The 23474-nt window shown below is 48.0% G+C and overlaps 1 protein-coding gene across 33 annotated transcripts in view; it reads right to left on the bottom strand.

The window, feature by feature from the left end:
* Hdac4 (histone deacetylase 4) overlaps positions 1 to 23474 on the bottom strand; it is a 262371-nt gene that overhangs the window by 109691 nt on the left and 129206 nt on the right. Inside the window, exon 1 of one of the 33 annotated variants that reach the window (XM_076549625.1) lies at positions 20440 to 21925. The exons of the other annotated variants lie outside the window; for them this stretch is intronic. The gene's annotated coding sequence lies outside the window, so the exon portion shown is untranslated. Of the gene's footprint in view, positions 1 to 20439; positions 21926 to 23474 lie in introns of those variants that run through there. 33 annotated transcript variants of the gene reach the window in all.

Genomic DNA, 23474 nt, shown 5'->3' on the forward strand with positions numbered 1-23474 from the left:
GGAAGTGCAGATCCAACTCTTGAAAGCTACCCTCTAACTTTTACAAGTGTGCCACAGCATGCATGACCTACCCACCTACCCCCAAATGCACATATGCAGGTACACAAAATTTTTAAACCATAATTAATGATAAAAGAGTAAGTGTCCAACTTGAAGCGGCCCCTCACGTGTCACAGGCAGTTAGTTATGAGCAGTGTGTCATGCATGGGGCTCCTGTGTGACGCTTCCATACAGCAGCTGTCAACAGGCAGCTCTGCAGACAGTCCCTGGGTTAGGGCAAAGGCTCTGTGGACCCCACCTCCAGAAAGCCCCTCCCTCCCCACTGCCCTGGATGCAGGGCTTCATCTGCCCACACACAAGCACTGAGCCCAAGGGAAGGAGGCAAGAACACTGTCCCCTGCAAGGGACTCAAGTTTAGAGGGAAGTTCAAGTGCAACACTGGTGGCAGGTGCCTGACGTCAGCTCCTGGCCCTTATGGATTTCGCCTTAACTAGAGTCTTCTAACAGTGGCTATCCTGTACCCTTGCTTCTTGCTGAATTCTTAGGGCTTTCTACTCACAGATGCAGGATGGTCTTGGACCAAGACCTGCCTGAAGCCCTCTCCCTAGGTTTATAAACCATATTTGACAATCTTGAGCCCACAGACTTGAGTAAGAAAGGTGCTTGTTTCTATTGGTCCCCTGTAGCCACTCCCGCACAGCAACTCCCAAAACTGGCCTTAGTGGCCAAATGATTGGATCCCTGGTCCCAGGACTCTTCCTTGTCCTTCTAGGGTAAGGCTGGGAAGAGATCTAACAGTCACCAGAACCCTAGAGAGAGTACAGGATAGGACCAAGGAGGGAGGGGTATAGCCATAATGTAGACCCTCTTGGGTTCCCCATGAAAATCACCATCTTCACATCCCATGTCCCTGCACCACCCTGGCTTGTGATCTGGCCCTGTGGTCACCACTAAGTCCTCCAGGGCTAGACTGACAGAGGGGTAGGAGCAGATAAAACCCAAGAAATATCTGGGCCTTGAGACAGCAGCCTGCCCAGCCATAAGAAGACCAAGCAAGTGTAAGGCAACTGGAGATCTTCATGTCCAACAAAAACCCCATGGAGGCCCATGAGCTACCTGGTCTTACCAAGCCAATACTTCTGCTCCTCCTCATCAAGGAGGCAAGGCTCTGGCTATTTACAGAGATGTTTGCTTTCTGTACCTTGGCTCAAGCTAGGTACACTCTAAGCTTTTTATTTGCTATATGCTTGCACCATGGGCAGGATTCTCTCTCTCACACAGGAACAAAGACTGGATTACTTATCTTTCCTTTTTGTCCTTTTTTGATCTCTTTTATTATAAAATGAAACAAGATGGAAAAATACAAATGATTCAGGTTTTATAGAACAACATTATTTCCATGTTTACTCAGTTTCTCTTTTAAGGATAAGACATTGTAGAGGATAAGGAATTAAAGGGGACCACTTCCTGAAGGAGACTCAGGGCAAGTTCCTTCCTCAGGGGCCGGCTGTGCTGTCCGACTGAACAGTAGGTAACTGCAGGTGCTTCTTGCTGGGGTTTTACCTGTCCCCCAGTTTGAACTCACAGCCTTTAACCTGTCAATCTCTTGGTTAAATGAGACTGCCGCAAGCTGGTTAGCTTGCCTCTGACTGCCTAGGATAAGTCACATCATCTTTCTTAGTTATACACACATATGGTCCCTGATGGGCTTAGTCTGTGGCCACTTTATTTTAGAATATGAATTGACTAGGGGTGAAAACTAGCCTATAATTAATCAATTATATATTCTTAATGTCTCGCTAAACAGGATAGTTTAGTTTAAATAAAAACACATGAAAAATTAATGAAACCACGACACTGTCTCACAGCTTGTAAACTATCTTTTCCTGTATTACTTCACTTGGCTCTGGGGGAGAGGGCAGGTGTGACTCCTGCTACAATTTTGCTGACATGACCTACGATCTTACATATTAACAAGGTTGTACCAAAAATGCTGGGCACAAGAGCATGCTATCTGCCCATTTCTAATTTTCACAGAGGGGTACCATTAGGCATGCCTAGCATCTCTTTAAAAAAAAAAAAAAAACAAATACACAACCTTTAAAAGGATTGTTTTGGTTAACTTCAAGAACATGATAGGCCAGTCATTTCTACCACTGTATCCATATACTGGTAACAAGGATGGCGGGGCTGGTGGGTGAGATGACTCAGAGGTTAAACACACTTGCTGCTCTTCTAAAGGACCAGAGTTCAGTTTCCAACACCCATGCTAAGTGGCTCACAACTGCCTATAACTCCAGCTCCAAGGGATCGAATCCCTTCCTCTGGCCTCTGTGGGGCACAGCCGGTACAAAACTAAATGCTTAGGGACTGGCAGGGCAGAGTGTGTAGAGGGCAGCTGGGGATGGGATGCTTAGCTCCAGGCAGTGGCCAGACTGAGCTGCTCAGCAGCTCCACCTCAGTCACAGGGCAGAATGACAGCCAGCTGGGACAATTTCCATAGTAGTTCTTCGGCCCTGAGGCTGGCCTTAGAGCCTGTGACAAGGAAAGCACCTTCACACTTGGTCCAAAGGATACTAATGTGAGTGTGCTAACAAATGACCCTCTTTCTTCAATCAGAGGCCAGCTACACAACACTGATACACTTCCCATTGCAACACAGGCAGTATAGCTCCTGAGCTGCGGGTCAAAGCTGGCCAGCACCCCACCAAGTAATGTAAAGGGGTCATGGGGTTCTCTGAATGTGGGCAGGGCATACTCTTTGAAGAAGAGCGGGGAGAGGGGACTCGGAAGGTGCTTACCATGCACTGAACATAGCTTTATCATAACAAACTAAAGCTGAGGACAGGGCAGGACAGATCGCATTGTTTGTTTTGAATTTTGTTGCTTCTTTACTCAATATGCTCAATTTACTGATGTTTTAGTTCCTCGGGCGCTATTTTTAAAGCTGTAATTGAAGTGTAACCCTGAGTATTTAAGGTGCCCTAAATCTGTAAGCCAGACTGAAAGGTGAGTGGAATGGCACCATGCCCACCACACAGGATGAAGACTGCTGGACCTCCTCTTCACTCAAGCGTCATCCATGTTTACTGCCCCACAGGTATCTGACCTTTCTGTACAAGTACCATCTATCCCAAAGGTCAGTTTCTGCCCAGATCTTCTTTTCCAATCCCTACTTCATGAAATGCATGATGGCCAGGCCCCATTCCCTAACTTCCAGCAGCCCAACAGCTAAAAAGGAAGAAGCCAAGGGCAGGGCTAATTCCAAGCTCTCCTGTTGTGAGCTCTGTGTGGACTACAGGTCTCTGAGGGTACCTACACTGAGGGTTGAAGAGAAAGGGAGATCTTCTCTCCCACAGTCCAAGAACCGTGAAGCCAGCAAGACCCATATGAGAGTCCACTGAGACCCTCCTCAAATCCACAGTGGGCCTGCTCTCAACTATTGGACATGAAGAGCAGAGAGGGTGGTGTTGGGAACCAGCACTGTCTTCAGTGGAGTCTGCCAGTGAGCTCCAAAAAGCATTTCCCTGTTACACTGAGTGCTGGGAAGGGACCGAAAGACTGCCTGGACCTGCATCGTGAAGTGCCAATCAGAACTCCATTCTTGGCTACAGAAGCTGAGAGAAAGTAGATCAAAGGCCCCTTGTTACCTGCGACTCACATCCCATAACTTAACTACTGTTGTTGTTTCCTCTCAAGTAAGGCCACCTTGGCAGATACAAAATGAGGCCTGGAACCGACACAGGCAAGGAGACTTGGCCAAGGGCTCCTGAGAACATGGCCTGCCCATCCCCACAGCCATCATCAGGAGGCCAAGAGGCGTGGCTGTAGCTCTGCTCAAGTGCCAGCTGCAGAGATTGAGGCCATGGTCCCCATTCACTCATGAGTGCACGGCACTGGCAGTTGCGTCAAGAATGACTTGTGCTATTTCTGTATCAAAACCACTGGAAATGCCACAAGTTCCTAACAGAGGCTGCTGGTGCTTTTGACCCAGGGCTCCAGGAGAAGAAAACGAAATCCTCTCTTCTTAAAGAACATAGCATCAAAACAAAACCGCCTGTATTCTCAGGAATAGTCTATGGAGGGCTGAAACCCCCTCCATAGGCTGTGCTTTGAAAAGCTTATCAATACAATTGGACCTATGACGTCAGTGAGGACACAAAGACCACATTCAGTGCTCCAAGGAGAAAGGCAGGTCTGCTGGGAGCAAGCCCTCCTACAGGAAAAGCCTCCAGCTCTCCCCCCAGACCCTGCTTTCCATTACGCGGGTCACTCCTCTTTCCCTGACACCATTTCACACCATCACACAGACACGGAATGAAAGCAGCACTGTTCAGGAAATATACCAGAGTCGAGGGTCGCCTCAGTAAAGAATAACTCATTCAGCTCCAGGGAAAAATAATAGATATTTCAACTATGTAACCATGACTTCCTCTCACTGACATTTGCCTGTATGGGGGTGGGGGGAGAGTTAGGGTGGGAGAAGGGAGGGTGAGGACACTGGCGTGTCATCTACATCCAAGGGCACAGTCATCAAGTAAAAGGACAAAAAGGAACACAGTTCACGTGCCACCTCAGCACAGAGTCGCTCTCACCGAGTCCCTGGGAACCCCATGAACCTACCACCCTCTTGCTTCTCTGTGGCACAGGCAATCCTGGAAGTGTAGTCCCTCTCTGGCCAGAATAAAGGCCTGAGTGAGATACAGTGACACAGGACAGGCTAAGGTCGAAGAGTTCTTGGGAGCCCAATTGTCTAGGACAAGTGACTAGAGCCTATCTGGGGCAAGTATATGATGACGCCAAGCAGCAAGGACTGCCCAGCACTGTGTCTGCTGGGGACTCAGGAGGACTTCCCATGATCCAGGAAGCAAGGTGCACAGCATTGCTCTTCTCCCTGTACCACGGCCACTCTAGGACTCAGGTGCAGCTGAGCAGCCTCTGAGGAAGGCCCTCAGAGGAAGCAGCGTCCTCAGGTAACGGAGGTGGTGGGCAAAGAGTAGGTGGAATGATGTGGTTCAAGATAGGTCTACACGGACTCAACTGGGTACCCAGTCCTTAAGAGAGCAGCAGCAGCAGCAGGCCAGCTGCAGAAACGCCTGTCTTTAAAGGTCCACTTGCTCCCATGTGGCCAGGCATCCCGGGCTCCTGCACAACTTCCTACCCAGATTTGCCTTCCCCATCATCTCCTGGCCTAAGTCCTACGGTATTCTCCCATCACTTCTGTTACACTTCTTCCTCTTGGGTTTCTTCTCGTTCTGCAGGAACTCAGACCAAACTGGACTTTGAAGAGGAGGTTTGAGAGGTACTCTCACATGTGTGACAATGTGCTGAGGTCTCTTCCTTTGGCTATGGACAGCACTCCAGATTGAAAACCATCCCTTCAGAAATGTGAAGACAATGATGAGCCATGTCTTCTTATTGTTGAATCTGCCACAGAGAACAGGAAACCATCTTATCTGGACCCTGAGTTGTGACTTTTTTCCCCTGGTGTACTGAAACCACCTACTTGGGCTCCCTGTTCTCAAGCTCTGTATCCTGTGCAGAGACCTCCCTGGTCCTTCAGCGCTCAGTGCTGCTCTCCAGCTGAGGGACATTTCCCATGGGTATTTCAGGGTCACTCTGGGTCAATTCTTTCAAAACCACCTATTTTCTGGATCTTCACAGGCATAATAATGAGTCTCCTGAACCCCATCTTTCTTTCCCCTTACTCCTAGCTCCCTCTTTTTTCTTTATACCTAATGGATTTCTTTAAAGGTTTTCATTATTTCCACTATTTCACCTTCGATAAACCACAGAGCCACATTTAAAGAACAATCGCTCCTGGGCGTTTACGCTGTCTAGTCCCACAGCGTTTGGGGGCATGGAACAGCCCAGGTAAATCATGGGAGTATCCTTATCTCAGCAGTCCCCTGCTTCCCAGTCTGGCCTGGGCCACCTGTCTCAGGTGGAAGAGAACTGAGTGGATTCTCACACTGAGTTTCTCAGAGGGCATCAGCTAGAAGCCTCATCTTGGTGCCATGGCCTCTGCTCCAAGGCTAAAGAGGACCATTCCTATTTCAGCCCTGGAGAACAAAGGCTGAGCCTTGGAAGCCTCTGACCTGGGTCAGAGTGACCTGGGTCCCTGTTCTAGTTATATATCCAAGTCCTCAACTCAACTGTGTCCCTAGGCAGAGGACCTGTGGTCATAGTCTGTAGTCAACAAACCTTCAATGGACACCTCAGAAAGGAAGCCATCCAGCTCAGCAAAGGGTGGTGTTCTGCCTCCACATCACCAGGCTCCTTCATCCCTTTTCCTGGGGGAAAGGCACTCTGTGGCACTATCACTCTGTGCTCTGGAGAGGGATATGGCTTTTGGTCTGCCAGGTACGCTGAGGTTTCCCAAACCGGCTTTCCACATTTCTGGATGTGTCCCTTGTATTCCTCACCCTTGCTGGCTTATGACCCTTCCCTAGAATGTTCATCTTTAAGTGTTTGGGGCAATTTCAAAAGCACACAAAACAAGGCCAGTGAAATGGCTTAGTGGGTGGACATGAAGAGTTGAGTTCCAGCACCAGAACCCACGTGGTGGAAGGAGAGAACAGACATGTAAGAGATCCAAATAAATTAGTAAGAATTCCATTGTTATCCTGTTGCCCCCCCCCAAAAAAAAATGGGTTTATGCTCTGTTTCAATCAGGACCCAGTAAGGTCAAGCGCTACAGAGAACTGTATCTCCCGAAGCTACTGTGATACACACACACCAGCCAGAAACACTGGCTACCTGCCCTATAGCTCTACTGATGACGCTTGCCTGGATCAATGAACTCCTGGCCCTGGCTTTCTGTCAACTGTATGTTCTTAGGACCTGGCAGATTTGGCTGTGATTTTCCAGCAAGAGCAGGAGAGCCTGGTGGCAGGCGACTGGGACAGCCCAGGTGGGTGTTAGCACTAACCATGCCTGCTGCCAACAGCACTCTTCTGGTCTTACAGCTGCTGCTTCATGTGCTCGATGGGTTCTTCACTAAAAAAAAGGCAGGGCAAGTGCTTAACTCCCCTCCCCCCCTTTTTTAGCCAAGTTTTAAAAATGACGAGTGGTCTCGCAGTATGGGTAGTGTGTTTTACAATGTCTTATGTCCTAATGACCTGGGTCTCTCTTAGCTGCAGATCTCAAAGATACTCAAACAGTACTGTCCTCAGCCACAGGGAATCCTGGGGCTGGTCCAAGTTCTAAAACACAAAGGTTTCAGAATAGCTCTGTTCTGATGGGACATGATGGCCTGTTCTGGCTCTTCTTACAACTGTCTTGGCCTTGACATGGGTCACATGTTTAGCAACTAGACTCTGGCTATTAGGGTGATTGCTATTATGGGTTGGGACTTAGGACATGTGATGTTCTTACTATCATTCTTGTACATCTCTAAAGCGAATGAAATTACACACGTGTTTCAACCTCCATCTTGCCTTGGAACTTCAGAGCACAAAACTTATTAAAACTATCACTCACAAGGACTGAAAAGCTCTATCTAGACGCCACTCAAAATTCTGATTTATCTGCAATAACTTCTCTCCCAAAGATGTCTGAAATGGAATTACAATTATTTAATGTGCACGTGAGCATGCAGGTGCAAATATATGAAGGAGGTATGGTGGAAATGTCACAAGCACTTTCCAAGACAAACATCCACGAATGTTTTGTAGGGAGCAGCCACAACACAATGACACTGCCTGAGCCTCACAGGCAGGGAGGTCTTCTGCACCGTCTTTCTGTGCCTCACTGCAATGCTTGTATGCAATGCTAAGAAATCTTGTTAACAATTCACCAAGATAGAAAACATGTTTGAAGAAGAAAACGAGGATACAAACAGAGGATGCTTTGTAGTGCTTTCTTTTCAGCTGAAACTAAAATGTAAAGAAAGGTATTTGTGAGTGTGTATATGGAAAGGTTTTCCATTTGGCACTGGGCAGGAGAGACACATACCATATACAGCTTATGCTAAATGTAATCTCTAAGCTGAATCTTCCATGAACAGTTCTGGAAGTCAGTAAGTGGTGGCATACTTTTCTAGGTACTGATTCACCCCACATTTCTGTATTCTGTAACGAAAAATAAACTATTGTCTCCAATCCTACAAGAAACACTGTTCCACACCGGAAACAGGAAAGCTGTACAGGCAGCCCCCTTTTCTTCCCGGTATCTTGGTCCATACCATGCCCTGCCTGTAGGCTGGCCTGTTGGAAGTCATATGTATGTATATACTGACTTCTTTCATGTGCATAAGGATTCCACAAGAGTCAGTGCAACTGTGTCCTATCAGAGAAATGTAACACACGTTGCTGAGTTAAAAAGTTGCTGGTTGACCCACAGCTAGTCAGCACCAAGTCCAGGAAAGGCCCCAGTATGTACACCTGGCATCAGGAATCCTGCGGAAGATGTACAGCCCAGGGATAGCCAGGACTCATAGCCCAGTCAGGGCGGCAGTTCTCAGGGTGGGCAGGATCAGGAACCAAGCTCAGGCCCAGGCCCCATCCCACGGCTGCCAACTAGCCTCAAGGAGCCCCCCACTGCACTGACACAATCTGGGTACCCTAGAGCTTGAGAGTCTGTGTTCTGGAACCGACAGTCCACCATTACACAGCTCCCTTTTTAAGCAGAAATGCTCAGAGATGTATGGTAAGAACACCAGGGATGAATCCCTCACTAAAGGGTTTGCCTGACCACTGGCTCCTCCTTTTAGCTGAGACTTGGGTTCTGTTCTTAAGCAAAAGCTGATTCTCAACTACTGCTGGGCTAGAGAGCCTGAAGCCTGAGGACCACAAAGTGCATTCTCTTTCCTCAACAGCTCCTGTGTCCAGGAACAGCCACCTACTTACCCAACCCTAGGAAGAACAGGAACAGCAGGAAAGCCCTGCCCAACCCTACTGCAGCCTGGAAGTAGAAAAGAGAATCCTTGAAATGTTATTTTCACTACCAAAAAAAAAAAAAAAGGGCTACAAGGCTACAATTAACACCCGGTGGGTGTGTCTCCCTCTGCTGTCTCATTCTCCCCAAGCCAGGGCTCACCTCATACACTTGCACCATTTTCCTAAAGAACACGTTCTTCCAGGCAGAAAAGGCCCAAGTAAACCACAGACAAGGGACAGTCTCATCACACTGAGCCCAAACAGCTGTTGCCAAACAAGGTGATCCTCGGTGGTTTGTGCCTTCCGTACTCAGTGGGGTGATCCTCCACAGCCTCCTGCCTCCTGCAGACAACCATATAACACAAGGCCAGAGAGTGGCTACATCCACATCTGGGTGCTGGCTCCTCTGACTACTCACAGAGCCTCGAGGGAGGGGACCTACTCTGCAAGATTTCCAGTATAAGACTAAGATACAAGAACACACGCTGGCACAGAGATGGCAAGGCAGTGACAGGTTATAGGCCCTGGAGCCAGGTTTGAGTTCAATCTAGGCTCAAGATTCTGAGGACTACACTCTGTCCTGTGTCAATAATGGACACCTCCTCAGCACCAGGAGTGCTGATCTTCTGTGACAAGTGCTGAGCATGGAGCTGGCACTGGTGTGCGGTCTGGCTCCACCCTGCACCAGGACACACTCTGGGGTAGGCACCATCCATTCTGGAACAACCAGGAGAGGCAGCGCAGGGCCTCCTAGTGAAACGGTACAGGCTAGGCCTGGGTCCTCTCGCTACTTGTTAGCTAGAAAGTGGGTCAAGACAACATTTCTCCACACAGGTGAACAAGAGGACAAGAGAGAGCCTGGCAGCTGGGGTATCTGGGGGAGTCTGGGAAGGGCAGAGGGCTAAACTGAACTGTTTCTGGTTAGATAAATTCATGAAAGGAAAGCCTTCTGACAAGAACAGGGGCAGGGCAGCCCACACAGCCTGCAGGACAGCCAGCTGCCGTCCAGCTAGATCTAGTGGTGCTCATGCAGGTAGGAGGGCTGGAACTGTTCGGCTCACACCATGCCCAGCCGGGGCAGCCAGCTCTCCAGGCAGCGCAGTGAGCTGTCTGAGAGAAGGCCCAAGACAACATCCAGGGCCCAGAAAGCATGCCCCATAGGCAGCCCTCCTGAAACAGAGAACATAGAAACAGACAGATCTGGAAAGAATTCCCCACCTCCTTTTTAATAATCCATCTTAGGCTGACACAGGGTCAGGAATTAATAGGCAAAGGCACACTGGAACCTTCCATTCACATACTATCCAGAAGCCAGGCAGTCTGACTGGTACACACAATGAGTGACCATGCTTTGGGTGTCTTTTCTGTCTTCTAGTTACCAACAGTATGTGTCCTTTGGCCTTAATGCTGCTTTTAACTTGAACAGCCTGAGGTTTGCTAACACAAGGGGCTGAATATCTAAGGACTGCTTTCTTTAATAGGTATGGTGGTGGCTGCCTGAATCCCAGGCATAAATAGAGGAAAGAAAAGAAAAGACAGCAGAGATGTTCTGGACTCCCAGAGGCAGTCCAATCTCAAGAGACCCCAGACAGCTGCAGAATGATGAGTCCCTCAAGATGGAGACCCAAATTCATGTCATGTCACCTCTATGTCTCAGGACCACACACCAAACCCCTGGATGGAACAACCCTATCCTTACCTAGACCACCTCAGACAGTTGGCCTTAAGCCAGGTTTCTTTGCTTGTACATGATATATACTGGGCACACAGGTGAGGGGTAGCCAAGAGCCAGGGGACATAGAAGCAAATTTTTTCATCAGCCTACCTCATGTAAGGAGAACTTGGGCCCTCCAGTTTCATCAGGCATCAGAAACACTACAGAGGTGAAGAAGGGCTTCCTTGCCCTAAGTCTACAATCCCTGGTTAGGTGTCTGAGGTCAGAGAGACTGATACAGTCCAAAACCCCCACCCCTGGTGGGAAATGAAATGCTCTCTGTAGTGTAGGAGAAGGAGGGGAAGAGAAGCAGAATCAAGGCTACCTTCACATTCCTGGCTGAGCCAGAAGCCATGGTCTAATAAAGCAGCTTCTGTGAGGCTGGGACTTGCTGAGGCCACAAAAAACGAAACCAGCTCTGTAGAACAATCCACAGCCTCTAGCCAATATGTTGTGTGCTCGTTGAGTTCAAGCAGAGGGTCCTACACCCCAAACACAGCCCAGTGGGAACTCAGCCTGAAACTCGAGAAAACAGGAAACTGAATGCATCAATTTCCACTGGAAGGTACCAGACTGTGAAAGGCTCTAGAACAGAGTGAAGACTTTGGGCAGATAGCTGGAATAAGACAGTGACCAGAAGGTTCTTGGCACCTGCTGATCAAAGAAATCAGCCAACATTGCTGCCCTTAGAACTCCTGTCTGGGGAAGAACAACGCTGTGATGCTGGATGCATGCTCACAAGGGGGCTGAGGACTACCTAGGCCCACCATGAGGGAGCTGGCTTTTCTCTCAACAGCTAGGAACTGTGACATGCTGAGTATCAGCCCTTGCTTTCTGGGACAGACTCAGCCAAGTCTCCTCTGCAGCCCCCAAGGAAGGCCCTAAGTGCTCTGGGGAAGTCTTGGCAAGCCGTCCTCTAATCTCAGAAGCCCAAAGCTTCTTGGGAGTTCCAGTTTCCCACAGCACACCCAAGACTCCACAGCCTGGGGACATGGAGCGGCTCTCCTTTCTCGTCCACCCACTCACTTCCCTGTACACTCAGTCTCCCTGCCTGGCCATCCCACATGGCAGGAAGAGGCATGCCAACATATGTCTCAGTCCTAGGATTCAGGTTCCAGAGTCAGAGTCTGGATCTGCCAGAACTCTTGAGAAGCAAGATTTTAAAAAAATCAACAGCTAAAACTTTCCAAAGTGGAAGATACACACCTACAGACAGAGAAAACACAACCAAGTGGAAAAGTGTAATACATTAAGACAGTGTCACAAGGAAACCAGAGCCCCAAAAATCAAGGCCAGAGACCCACCCCGCCTGTGTATGAAGTGAGCTCTTCTTACAGAGGGGTCATGGAAACAGGAGCCAGAACACAGCTCCCCTCTGGGGACCAAGGAGACCAGCTGCTACACTAGAGGTGCAGCAGAGGCTAGCACAGAAGCAGCACTGACATGTGTAGCCTGAAGCCAGGAAGCTGTAAGACATGGAGGCCCCAACGATGGAGCTATGGGCTCTCAAGTGTGAACAAGGTAATGTACAGGTGGCTCTAAGAAACAAGCTAACAAACAGGACATGTTCCCTCGGTCAGGAGATATCCGGAGGCATTACGCCTGGCGGCAGCAGGAGGCCTATGAAAAGCGTGAGTCAGGCAGAGGTGAGGAGGGAAATTCTGAAACACCAGCACAGCTGGGGTCCCATGGGACGACTGCTGCTGCACAACTGACTGCTGGAAAGCAAGGAGACAGGGCGTAGAGTGGGGTAGGATGAGAGCCACCAGGGGAGATCTAAGTGGAAAGATGGCCTTCTTCTCCAGACTTCAGAAAGGCACACCTGGCCACCTCTGGGCAGAAGCACACAGTTAAATCTAGTAAGTTTACCGCAGACAGTCTCGATCCTATCAAGTTTCTAGGTGCAACTACCAAAGACAGGCAACAGGAAACAAAGACCCTTCAAATGACAGGGCTGAACACAAGCAAAGTCTGGAACACAAAATTCCACTACAAGACCAGCCACTTCCTGCAGATAAATCTCAAGACCACAGAATAAAATGAGGTAGGGAGGAGAAGCCTATGGACTGACCAGAATTTGTGGTATGTACCAGCCATCTACCTGGACCCTGAGGCAAACAGCAAACTCAAACTCTTACAGATACCCCCAGGGACATTTAAAACAAAACAAAACAAACGGTACCAATGGTGTCACACCTGCATTAGAACCATAAGACCCCTGTGCTGGTGGCCATGGTGGCACATCTAGCACTGTGTGGGCAGAAGTAGGAGAATGACTGAGTTAAGGCTAGCCTTGTCTACAGATCAAGTTCCAGACCAGCTACATCACAAGATTCTGCTAACAAACAAACAAGCAAGCAGGTGTGCATGTGAGAAAAAGATAGAGCTCAGTGGTGAAAGGCACTTGCTGACAACCTGGTGACCTGAGTTTGATTCCTGGAGCCACACAGTGGAAAAAAAGAATGAACTCCACATGGTGTTTTCTGACTTCCACAAGTATGTCATGTGTATGCGCGTGCGCACACACACACACACACTTAAAAAAACAAAAAGACGATATTTCTTGGGGAATAATGAGCAAAGCAGGAACACCATCTCTGACAATAAGAATACAGATTTATAAGTTAGACCTATCATTAAGAAATTAAACAATATCAGAACAAATGCAAAAACAAGTAAGATAAATATATGAATGAAGAGAGAAACATTCATTGCATGCTCACACATCAAATTAGAAAACAAAGAACAATGGATTCTTTGAAATGACTAAGAAGATGACAAACTTCTAATAACAGGGATTCAGAAAATAAAAAAAAGTCACAAATTAAAAACTAAGAGACAAGCCAGGGCATGTGGCAGTGAGTGAGCACATGTCACATGCTGGGGCTCAGGTTCCATCTCAGACACTGCACGAACATCTTTATTTACAGATATACATACATAAAAATATTAAAAGCTAAAAAAAAAAAAAAGACCAGTTACTTCAGATATGGCAGCGATTTAAACCAATTCACTTTAGAGCAGGTGTAAAATAGGCACATTTCTAGAAAACATAACATTCCAAGGTTGATAGACAAGAAAAAGGTGGGGAGCAAAATAATTCTATACTATCACCATAATCTGAGACAGTATTTCAAAATCTTGCCATAAAAATCATTCCCATGGCATTCCCGGAAAAGTTCCAACCAAGTGATCATTCATTTAAATAACACTCTTCAAACAAACACAGTGTGAGGAGCCCTAGTGCACCCTACCAGGGCGTGGAAAACCTCATTACAGAACCATACAAAGGCACTGTGAGAAAGACAGAAAGATTCCGGGCTGGGCCACGAAATTCTCCAATGACATTAGCCAGTTTGCCCCTGGAGTCTGCACTGGAACTGCCTGCATGGACAGGGCTAGGAAGAGCATCGTTCACAAAGTCTCAGCAAACACGGCTTTTGGTTTGAGGAAAGCAGGAGACATACTCCCAGGGACAGACAGGAACCTCTGGAGATGGCTGTGCAAACGGCAACACTTACTGAGCATGCTGTCACAGAGGGCTATTTCTGTGGATAGGAGCACAACTGTCTCGACTCACGCTTTAGATCACAACGAATCCTACATGTACCAAGACTCAAAGTGAAGGAAAAACTGATGACTTTCAGACAATGTTATTGAACATCCTCATATTTCTGGAATGAACTCAAGATGTAGAAGGAGCTTCTTACCATGAAAAATTAAACCAGTATAGTAGATCTGATGAGCAGGCCAGCCTCAGAAGACTCCTGACACATGCCAAGCCAGCTGTCTTAAGTTAGGGTTTCTAATGCTGTGATAAAACACCATGACCAAAAGCAACGTATTTCTTCATCATACAGCTTATAGTCCATCACCCAGAAGTCATGGCAGGAACTGATGTAGAGGCTACGGAGACGTGCTCCTTACTGGCTTGTTCCCTCTGGCTTGCTCAGTCTGCTTTCTTATACAACCCAGGACCACCTCCTGCTCAGGGGTAGCACCACTCACAGTGAACTGGGCACTCCCCCATCAATCACTAAGAAAACACATTACAGATCTGCTTACAGGCCAATCTTATGGAGGCATTTTCTCAACTAAGAGTCCCTCTTTCCAAATAACTCTAACTTGTGTCAAGTTGACAACAAGCTAGCCAGGACACTAGCCCTTCACAAAGGACTGTCCTGAGCATAAGAGCAAATTTTGTAAGGCAGAAGACCCTCAAAGATGAAAGGAGGACCCACAGGCCTAACCACCACTGGCAGTTTGGTGATTCCAGACTTGGGCATCAGCCCATGCCCATCTGGTTTCACAGCTACACCTTCTGACCATACCAAGTGCTGCAGAAGCACTGAGCTGCTATCATGGGATGGAGAGTCTTCCAGAAAGCAGTTGTTCTCTCTTAGAGAACCTAGTTTTGTTTCTAGGACCCAATGCTTTAGCTGAGAAGTGGCCTCAGGGTTTTGCAGAAGCAAAGGGACCATGGGGTAGGGGACTGCTTTAAGAGGTAGGGACAGTGGGATCAGTCTTGCAAGTTAACATCTAGCATTCTCACATGCAATCTTCCAGCTTTATTTAAAAACACTTTCTCATAGAAAATACATTTACATTTGTTTTTGCTCTATACTCTATATCAGGTGGATTACACCAATTTATTCTTTTACAGTCTTACTATATATATATATAACCTGCTTAAAACAAATCTACCTATGTTCGATGTGCAGTTTACTGAGTTTCGGCACATGTATATAATTTCATTTTAAAACCAACCTATTAGAAATTAACTTGAGTAAAAACTTCTGAAAGCTATAAATGAACTTATTTTATCCTATTTGGTATAAACACAGAACTCTGGCTCTCACAGTCAAAATCACCAAACAATACAACTCAGGTCAGAACACTGGAGATAGTCCTCTGTATCTTCAGGAGGGCCCTTCCCCATGCTTCTTAGAGGAAAGTCCTACTACACCGTGTGGTCCAAGATGGCTGTACTGGCTAATTTTATGTCAATGTGACATTGGCTTGTGTCACCTGAGGGAGGGAACCCAATTAAGAGAATGACTCCAAAACACTGGGATGTAGGCAAGCCTGTAAAGCAAGAATTCTTAACCTGGGGGTCAAATGATCCTTTCACAAGGGATCACCTAAGATCATCAGAAAACAAATATTTACATTATGATTCCTAACAGCAGCAAAATTGCAGTTGTGAAGTAGCAATGAAAATAATGTTATGGCGGGGGCCATCACACCATGAGGAACTGTATTAAAGGGGCGCAGCATGAGGAAGGTGGAGAACCACTGCTGTAGAGCATTTTCTTAATTAGTGTTTGACAGGAAAGGCCCATCCAGTTGTGGCTGGTATCATCTCTGGGTTATGGTCCTGGGTTCTATAAGAAAGCAGGCTGAGCAAGCTTGGGGGGCAGGGAGGCAGTAAGCAGCACCCCCTCATAGCCTCTGCACCAGCTCCTGTCTCCAGGTTCTGGCACCGCTTGAGTTCTTACCCTCACTGCTTTTGATGATGGACTTTTTGATGTGAGTGAAATACCCCCCCCCCACACACACACACAACTTGCTTTTGTTCATAGTATTTCAACACAGCAATAGTAACCCTAGGAAAATGGCCCAAGCTGCTACAAGTCTCCTTGCCAGGCTTAGTAAGCAAAGGTACAGGAATGGAATACACACTGATGACTGCATCCTGAAGTGAGAGAAAAGCCAACAAATCAGCACTGGACCATGCCATGCCTTCCTGTCCCTATGTCCCCTCTCACTGTGCTGAACTGCCAGCTGGAGTCCCCCACCAGCTCCAATTGGCTGAGGAGTTCTCTGAAGCAAGACCGCAGTTACTCAGCAACTAATGCTGGAAAGACGGGATTAAACTCCCAGCAGCAGGCCGCAGTGCAGTTTAGTGCTACAGGTTCCCCCACCATCCGGGAGGCCTGAGGTTCCCAGCATCACAAAGAATGTTAAATCATCCGCACTCAATTTTAAAAATAAAACAGAACATCCAGACAGGGATTCACTCTCCCCTCTGCTAACACAGACATGTCAGGCAGGTGTAGTCAAGCCCTGGGATGTAGTCCCCAGACTCCACAGCTTCAGACCTCCTCAAGGACTTCCTATAGAAATTGAAGGGCGCCAGGTGGTAGTGGTGCACACCTTGATTTAATCCCAGGACCTGGGAGGCAGAGGCTGGCAGATCTCTGTGAGACTGAGGCCAGCCTGGGCTACAGAGCGTCTTGAAAACAAACAAACAAACAAACAAACAAATAAGGGGGCAATAAAGCTGAAACAAGCAGAGGCACCAGCAACGCTGTCACTGACAAAGGCGCTGGGGTAGACTGCTGTTTGGCGCTGCCGGCCCTCCTCGGCCTGGTGCCGGGAACTCGGAGCGGCCCTGCAGTGTGCGAACTGCTCAGAGACACTGGAGCAAGCTCTAAGAGCCAGGGAGGGCATGTACGGAAGCAGTCTGGCTACCTGATCCACACAAGCGTCAATCTGCAGCTCCATCCACGTCTTCATAAGGGAATGGCCAGAGCTGATTGAGAACGGGCATCTTTTGAAGTTATGAGATACCAGGAGTTCTAGTAACCTGTAACTTAAACTGGGGTGACAAGTTCAAAGGGTCTTGGCCTCCCAGCCTCCTGGACAGCGGAGGGCCTTAGCTCACCACACATAAGGAACTGCTTTGAGTAAAGGACTGGCTGGTGGCACTGACCCCAGCTGTCCCTAAATGGCACTCTGAGGACAGGAGGACAAGATATCATGTGAGGAGACACAGCCAGCCACAGGATTCTAAGGTAATAAGCGGCTGGCCAGGCAGAGGGCTGGCTGCAAGGGTGCTAGCTAGCCACCATCAGCTCTACCTCCGTCCTCCTGCTCCCTCTAATGGGAAGTAGTTTTCCTTCCTGAGAGCTTCTAGACTTGGTGCTGCAGGGTGCTGACCTGAAACAGCACACTGAAGCCTTCACAAGAGAAGCCAGGGCTCTGCCTGGGTCTGAACCTAGAGAAGGAGTGGCAAGTGACAAGGCTTACAGGTTGAGGATGTGACTGAAATCTCCATGTCACTCTCTGTGGACCCTCAAAAGCCAGACATAGGAGGCTGCCAGAGAGGAAGTAGAGAGAACAAGAAGAAAGGGGTAGAAGACTCGTATCCCCCCAACTAAGTCCAGAACAGTCATTTTCAAGGCTGGGTCCGGATGAAAACCAACAAGCCTCAGGCCCGTCCGTGTGTGTGTGACGTGCACACTTTACAAAGAAGTTGTAACTGGTGCAAATGTACACAGCTTAGAGGAAATATGAGAGGACACAGAATGCAGAAGAGCAGGAATGGACGGCCAGAAATAGTATCAGCAGATGAGAACTTGCCCTTGACTTGGGATAAGCGGGTTCACAAAGGATTGGTGCCATGAATTTAATAGCAGAGCAAATACTGTGGTCACACCCATGCTTCCAGTTCTATGTCAGTTTATTTTTGCCTTCCCATGATGCACTGACAAAAATGAACTTCAGGGGGGAAAAAAACAAAAACAAAAAACAGCCAACTTCCAAACATACAGAGCTTGGTTCAAACTACAGAAACAGGAATCCTCTCATAACAGTTATATTCTGATAGTCTGAATATATGTGAACAGCTATAAAATAATAAACATAACACACATAAAAAAATCTTATAAATTCTGGGTGGTGATGTCACCCAGCACTCAGGGGGCAGAGGCAGGAGGACCAGGCCAGCCTGCTCTACACAGTGAGTTCCAGGACAGCCACAGCTGTTACACAGAAGTCCTGTCTTGAAAACCAAAAACAAGTAAGAAACAATAATCATCATCTTAGAAACTGTCTAAAGTTGAGCACAGAAAACAATTCCCAGTCTTATACACTTGAATAATGGTAGCAGCAGTAGTAATAATAACCACAATTATCTAAACAAGAACAGAACTCAAGGGGACAAAGCGGTAAGAATAAAAGGGAGGTCACAGAGACACCACTAAGTTCTTCCATGCAATTAGGGAGGAAAGGAACTGAGCAGAAGGGTCCCAGGTACCAGGAAAAGAGTTCACAGGAAAGCCCTAGGAACTGTGACAGCTTCCACCAACCAAACTACAGGGATCTGCTTGTTCCAAGAAAGCGCTCAACAGTAACAACAGCAAAAGGCAAGCACATGGGAGGCACTGTGGGGCTCCTTTGGCTGACCAGAGCATGGCGGACGGGGAAGGTTGTTCCCGTCCTTCTGTGTACCCTCTTCCACCTCCAACTACGTCTCCCTGCATGTTGACAACAGGACACAGAAGCCCTTCACGCAGAAGAGCGGTCACTTCCACATCTGTCAGTCCTCTTAAGTGCCCTCGTGCCAGCCAGAATTGCTACAGACAGTGGCATTTTGATAGGGACACCTAGTCTGGTGCATTGTTTTTCAAGACTCTTACCAAACAAGCATAAATTTAGTCCTGATGATGTTGAAGACATCTAAGGAACAAACTGTCTTTACAAATCACTTTCAAGGATCTTTGTCAACAACATAGAAGGCTTTACTCACAAGAGTGTCCCAAATCTGACTGGGGCAGACCACAGTTCTCCTCTCCCGGGAGAGGAGAAGCAGCTGTTTGAGGCGCGCCTAGTGCCACACCTGCCTCGGGTGTGAGGGGCAGCACGATGCTACACGGAAGGCACACCTGCTCAGCTCACTGCACCTCTCTTGCATTCCTGAGGTTGATTTTATTTGGAGACTAGAGCCTCCCACAGCCTAGGCAGTGCTTTGCAGGCATAAAGTCCTCTACACTGGCTGCAAGAGCAAAGGTCCACCTGAAGATGGCTGCTCTGCTAATCAGTGAAGTCAGGGTTAGATTTCTCCTGCTGCCTATTTCAGAACTACCCTCAAAGTTCTCTAGAAAAAATCCTTTTAATATTCCAAATTCATTCTCTACCCACCAAGAAGAAAAACCTATCATACGCATGCAGAAGACTTGCAAGCACATATAACAAGAACTAAAGCTCAAGCCTGGTGCAGTGGGTGCTGGGACTGGAGAAGCACACGAAGGCATGCACTTCCTGAAAACTGTACAGCAGGCTTACCCACCAGAACAGTGAATGTGCCCCACACTGCATGTGTGAGTGCTGCTACCAAAGACAAGCAGAATCTCCAGACATAACAAACGGGCAGAACCATGCCCTGGAGACTTTGCTGTAATGATGTTATAAACCAAGTGTTATCAGGAAGGAATTCTAAGAATTGCACAGAAACATCCAAACTAGCATTTTACTGTTGAATACATCCCTGGCCAGAGCCATGCTCTTACAGGTGGACAATCGGCAGCCAACTTAGCCCTCGCCCGTAAGTGTTAAAGTTGGTCTAGCCAGGGCCCTGTATGAAGTTCCTCCCCAAAAAGTGCTGGACCAGCGCGTAGAAGCGTACACCTCAAGCCACCTTTGAAAGCAATCTCATTACCCTAGACTCAATGGGTGCAAGTGTATTACTGGAAAATTAAAAATAGTCCTAGTGGTCTGGGAAGGGTACCAAATCTGCATTGTCTTTGCCATTCTAGTTACATAAGGTCACTATTACATAAGAACACAGAATTTCAGAATTTCCTTCTTAGCAACCTCCAAACACTTGGTTATATATTTCATCTAACAGCTGGGCCACAGTAGGAACCACTCTTACCCAACACAAACAGCAGAAATATATAAAAATAGATGTTTCTTGAACTTGGTGGAAGGCGGGAACAGGGCGAACTGGAAGGAAGCTGCACTGCTGGGGTAGTGGGACTCCTCCAGCTCCCTCCCTCCCTCCCTCCCTCCAAGGCAGCAGGGGCATTCAACCTGAGCTTTCTAAAATCAATCTGACCTCACCTGACTTTAGATGGCCGAAGAGGAACGTAGCATTCTTCAAGGGCTTCCTGGATTCCTAGGGATAGAAACAGTCCAAAAAGCAGCTGGAAATCTGGTGTGTGTTGGTGGTTCAGATGTTGGCATCCAGCAGAATCTCATGGGCGCTTGCTGTGAGTCAGCCAGCAGATAAATGCGTAACCTTGGGGAAGTTACTTGGCGTGCCGGTCTATTTCCTAACCTGTACCTACTGAGTACTTCCTGCAAGACTGAAACTGCAGAGAGCACATGGCACTCAGACGAAGGACACGTTGTGACAAGGGAACAGCTGTCAGCAGTGTCATCACTTCTACTGAGCTACCAGAGCAGGGCCCTGAACAAGTCCTCCGGAAACCTACGGCACCCAGTTCCTCACATGTGGACACCCACTCTCTGGGATCAAGCCAGTCCTGCGGCACAGTCTCTGGCAAATCGGCAACACGATGTGCTGCCACCTCTTCGGGACGGCTTCTGCAGACTCCACTGGGACAGAGGCTCTGCGGTAGCCTTGAGTGACACCCTATTGGCCCCCAAGGCTCACTTCTGTGCTGTCTGAACGCTCTCTCTCACACTTGCTACCTGTCCAGGAAACCTCGCAAGCTTGCACTCAAAGTCACTGTGCTTCTCCATCTAATTACTAATTATATTACTGCCCACAACTTGCGGGAGTCTCTCTCCTCGACCTAAAAGCTAACTGCCCAGGATATTGGCAACTGACTAGTAATGGTGCCGTAACATGGCCAGCACTTCCCTGCCCTGCCTCTTCTGCCTGCTAGCTGGAACTAGGGTATCTGCCAAAGCTGGCACCTCCCAGCCACCAATATCCCTCAGGTGTATCCCTCGATGCCGGACCAGTTTCCAGTGTTGCTGAAATCATGTCAGCTTCTCAAGAAAACTCCACCCTGCCCTCAGTAAGGTCCTGTCCCCTTCTCCTGCCCCATGATCACTCTGATTTGACTGTCCCTTCCTCTAGGCACAGCCCAGTGCCACAGAAACAGGGATCTCTGTTGGAGTCGCCCATGCACATGCCCCAAAAGCTAAGGACAGCTGGCTACAAGCAACTCCAACCTGCAGGAGTGAGTGAGGGAGTGGATAAGCTAGTCTATGGCTTCCTGGACAGCCCTCCAGAGTCCGTCTTCCTCACTGTCTTGTTACTTCCCATGGCACTCAGTACCTCTGACCTCTGCTTCAATTCTACACAAGTGACACACTGGAGTCTCCCCAAATCCAAAGGGTCAATAACTTCTAACATGCAACAGCAAGCTAGGATCCTGGCAAAGGTCTACTGGAAAACTCCTACTTTCAGATTTTAAAAATACCTAAGTATCATTTTTTTTAAAGAACCATAGAAGAAATCTGAAAGTAACTCTCTTGAAAAACATGTTTTACAGAGTGTTGATGTAACACATTTTACAAATTAAACACCACAAATTAGAACTTATCAAAAGCCATCTCATTTCTACCCAGAGAGAAGGGTATGACCTAAACTCTCTTATCAAAAAGGAAAAACCAAAATAAATGAGTGGAATGTTTAATCCAAGACGAACGAAGACATCCAAATCAACAAAAGGAAGTGGCGTGGGGAGAGTGCACACAGGCACAGAGCAGGGAATCTACAGGAAAGGAATGGGTTCTCGGAGGGCAAACTGGAGGTACCAGGGCCATGATGACCCACAGGGCTCTCCTCTCAGTCAACAGACACAGTCATCTGGAAACATGAAGGAAGGGGCGTGGCTAGAGATGCCGGAGAAAGGGAGTAAGACACAGCTCAGGCTGCTCACAATGCTCAGGAGGCCTTAATGAGATGGAGATGGCATCCCCTACCTCAAGCTCTTTACCAACCTGACTGGGCCACCTGCTTCTGCCCTCTGTTCCAGCCAAACACTCACATCCAACCAGTCACTCCCCCACTGGGTGAGCACAAGGTTGTAGTGAAGGGTTGGCAGGCAGAAGAGATACTGCCAAGTACCCCACTCCATACTGGGTCACCCAGCACCCCGGACCCCTGCTGGGCGCCTCCCCTTTACCCTTGCCCTTGTTGATTCCATCTACCAAGAGCCCTCAAGACTTTCCATCCTAGCCTTTCCACTGGACTTCCCAGGGTCGCCGGTTTGCTTCGTTTGCAACACTTCCTGCTAGCGACACCCCCCAAAGCCTCTGGGATAGGATAGAAGGCAGTAAAACCCAGAGACGAGGGGCAGGCCAGACCGACGAACAAAGAAACCACACTGCAACATGGCCACGAGATGGTGGTGTCTTGGGTAGGCTCAGGACGGGTCCTTTTCTACTTCCTTCAATACTGAGCCCAGAGCAGAATGAAAGAGGGAAAGAAATGGGACCTGAACACATGGAGCCCCTGGGAGACTGCCCCAGTAGTGGAAAGCAAAAGCAAAGAGCAGAGCAGGATTATTTGAGCTGGGAGAACAGGGAGGCCTGGGTAGGCTGTCTTTGGGAGTTCTTTGAGAGAGTAAGTCTTAAACTCCCAAGAAAAACTCCAATTTGCATACTCCTCAGCACTGCACCAAGGGAGCAGGTAGAGCCAAAGAAAATGTTAGGGCAGCTTCTAGTACTAATAATTCTTGCTACCAAGTAGCAAGGCTGGTTTGTCATCACCAGAATTATCTTATGCTCATGAATGCAGGGCAAGGAATGGTCCAGAAGTGAGATGTGATTGGCAATGAGAAGGATTGCCTGGGCGCCTGGGCACTCTTCCGACTCCAGTGAAAGGCAGTTTGCTTACATGGGACACACTCTCATGGCATGTCAGAAAATAGGCAAGGTTACTCAACTGTCAGGAATACAGCATAAGCTGATGACACAAAACACACTTACTGTTTCTGTTCCGTAGTATAAAAATGCAACATGAAAGATACTTCACACCAATTTTCAAAGTCTTTGTAGCCCAAGCTTATTATTTCTGTGAGGCATCTGATACTTGTTTGCAGTGACCAAAATGGAGTTGAAAGCATGTCCTCTATGCTACATGTAGGCTCCATGAGATGTTCCACACACCCTGTGGA

The sequence above is a fragment of the Peromyscus maniculatus genome, chromosome 13 (assembly GCF_049852395.1).
Source record: "Peromyscus maniculatus bairdii isolate BWxNUB_F1_BW_parent chromosome 13, HU_Pman_BW_mat_3.1, whole genome shotgun sequence".
Lineage (NCBI taxonomy): Eukaryota > Metazoa > Chordata > Mammalia > Rodentia > Cricetidae > Peromyscus > Peromyscus maniculatus.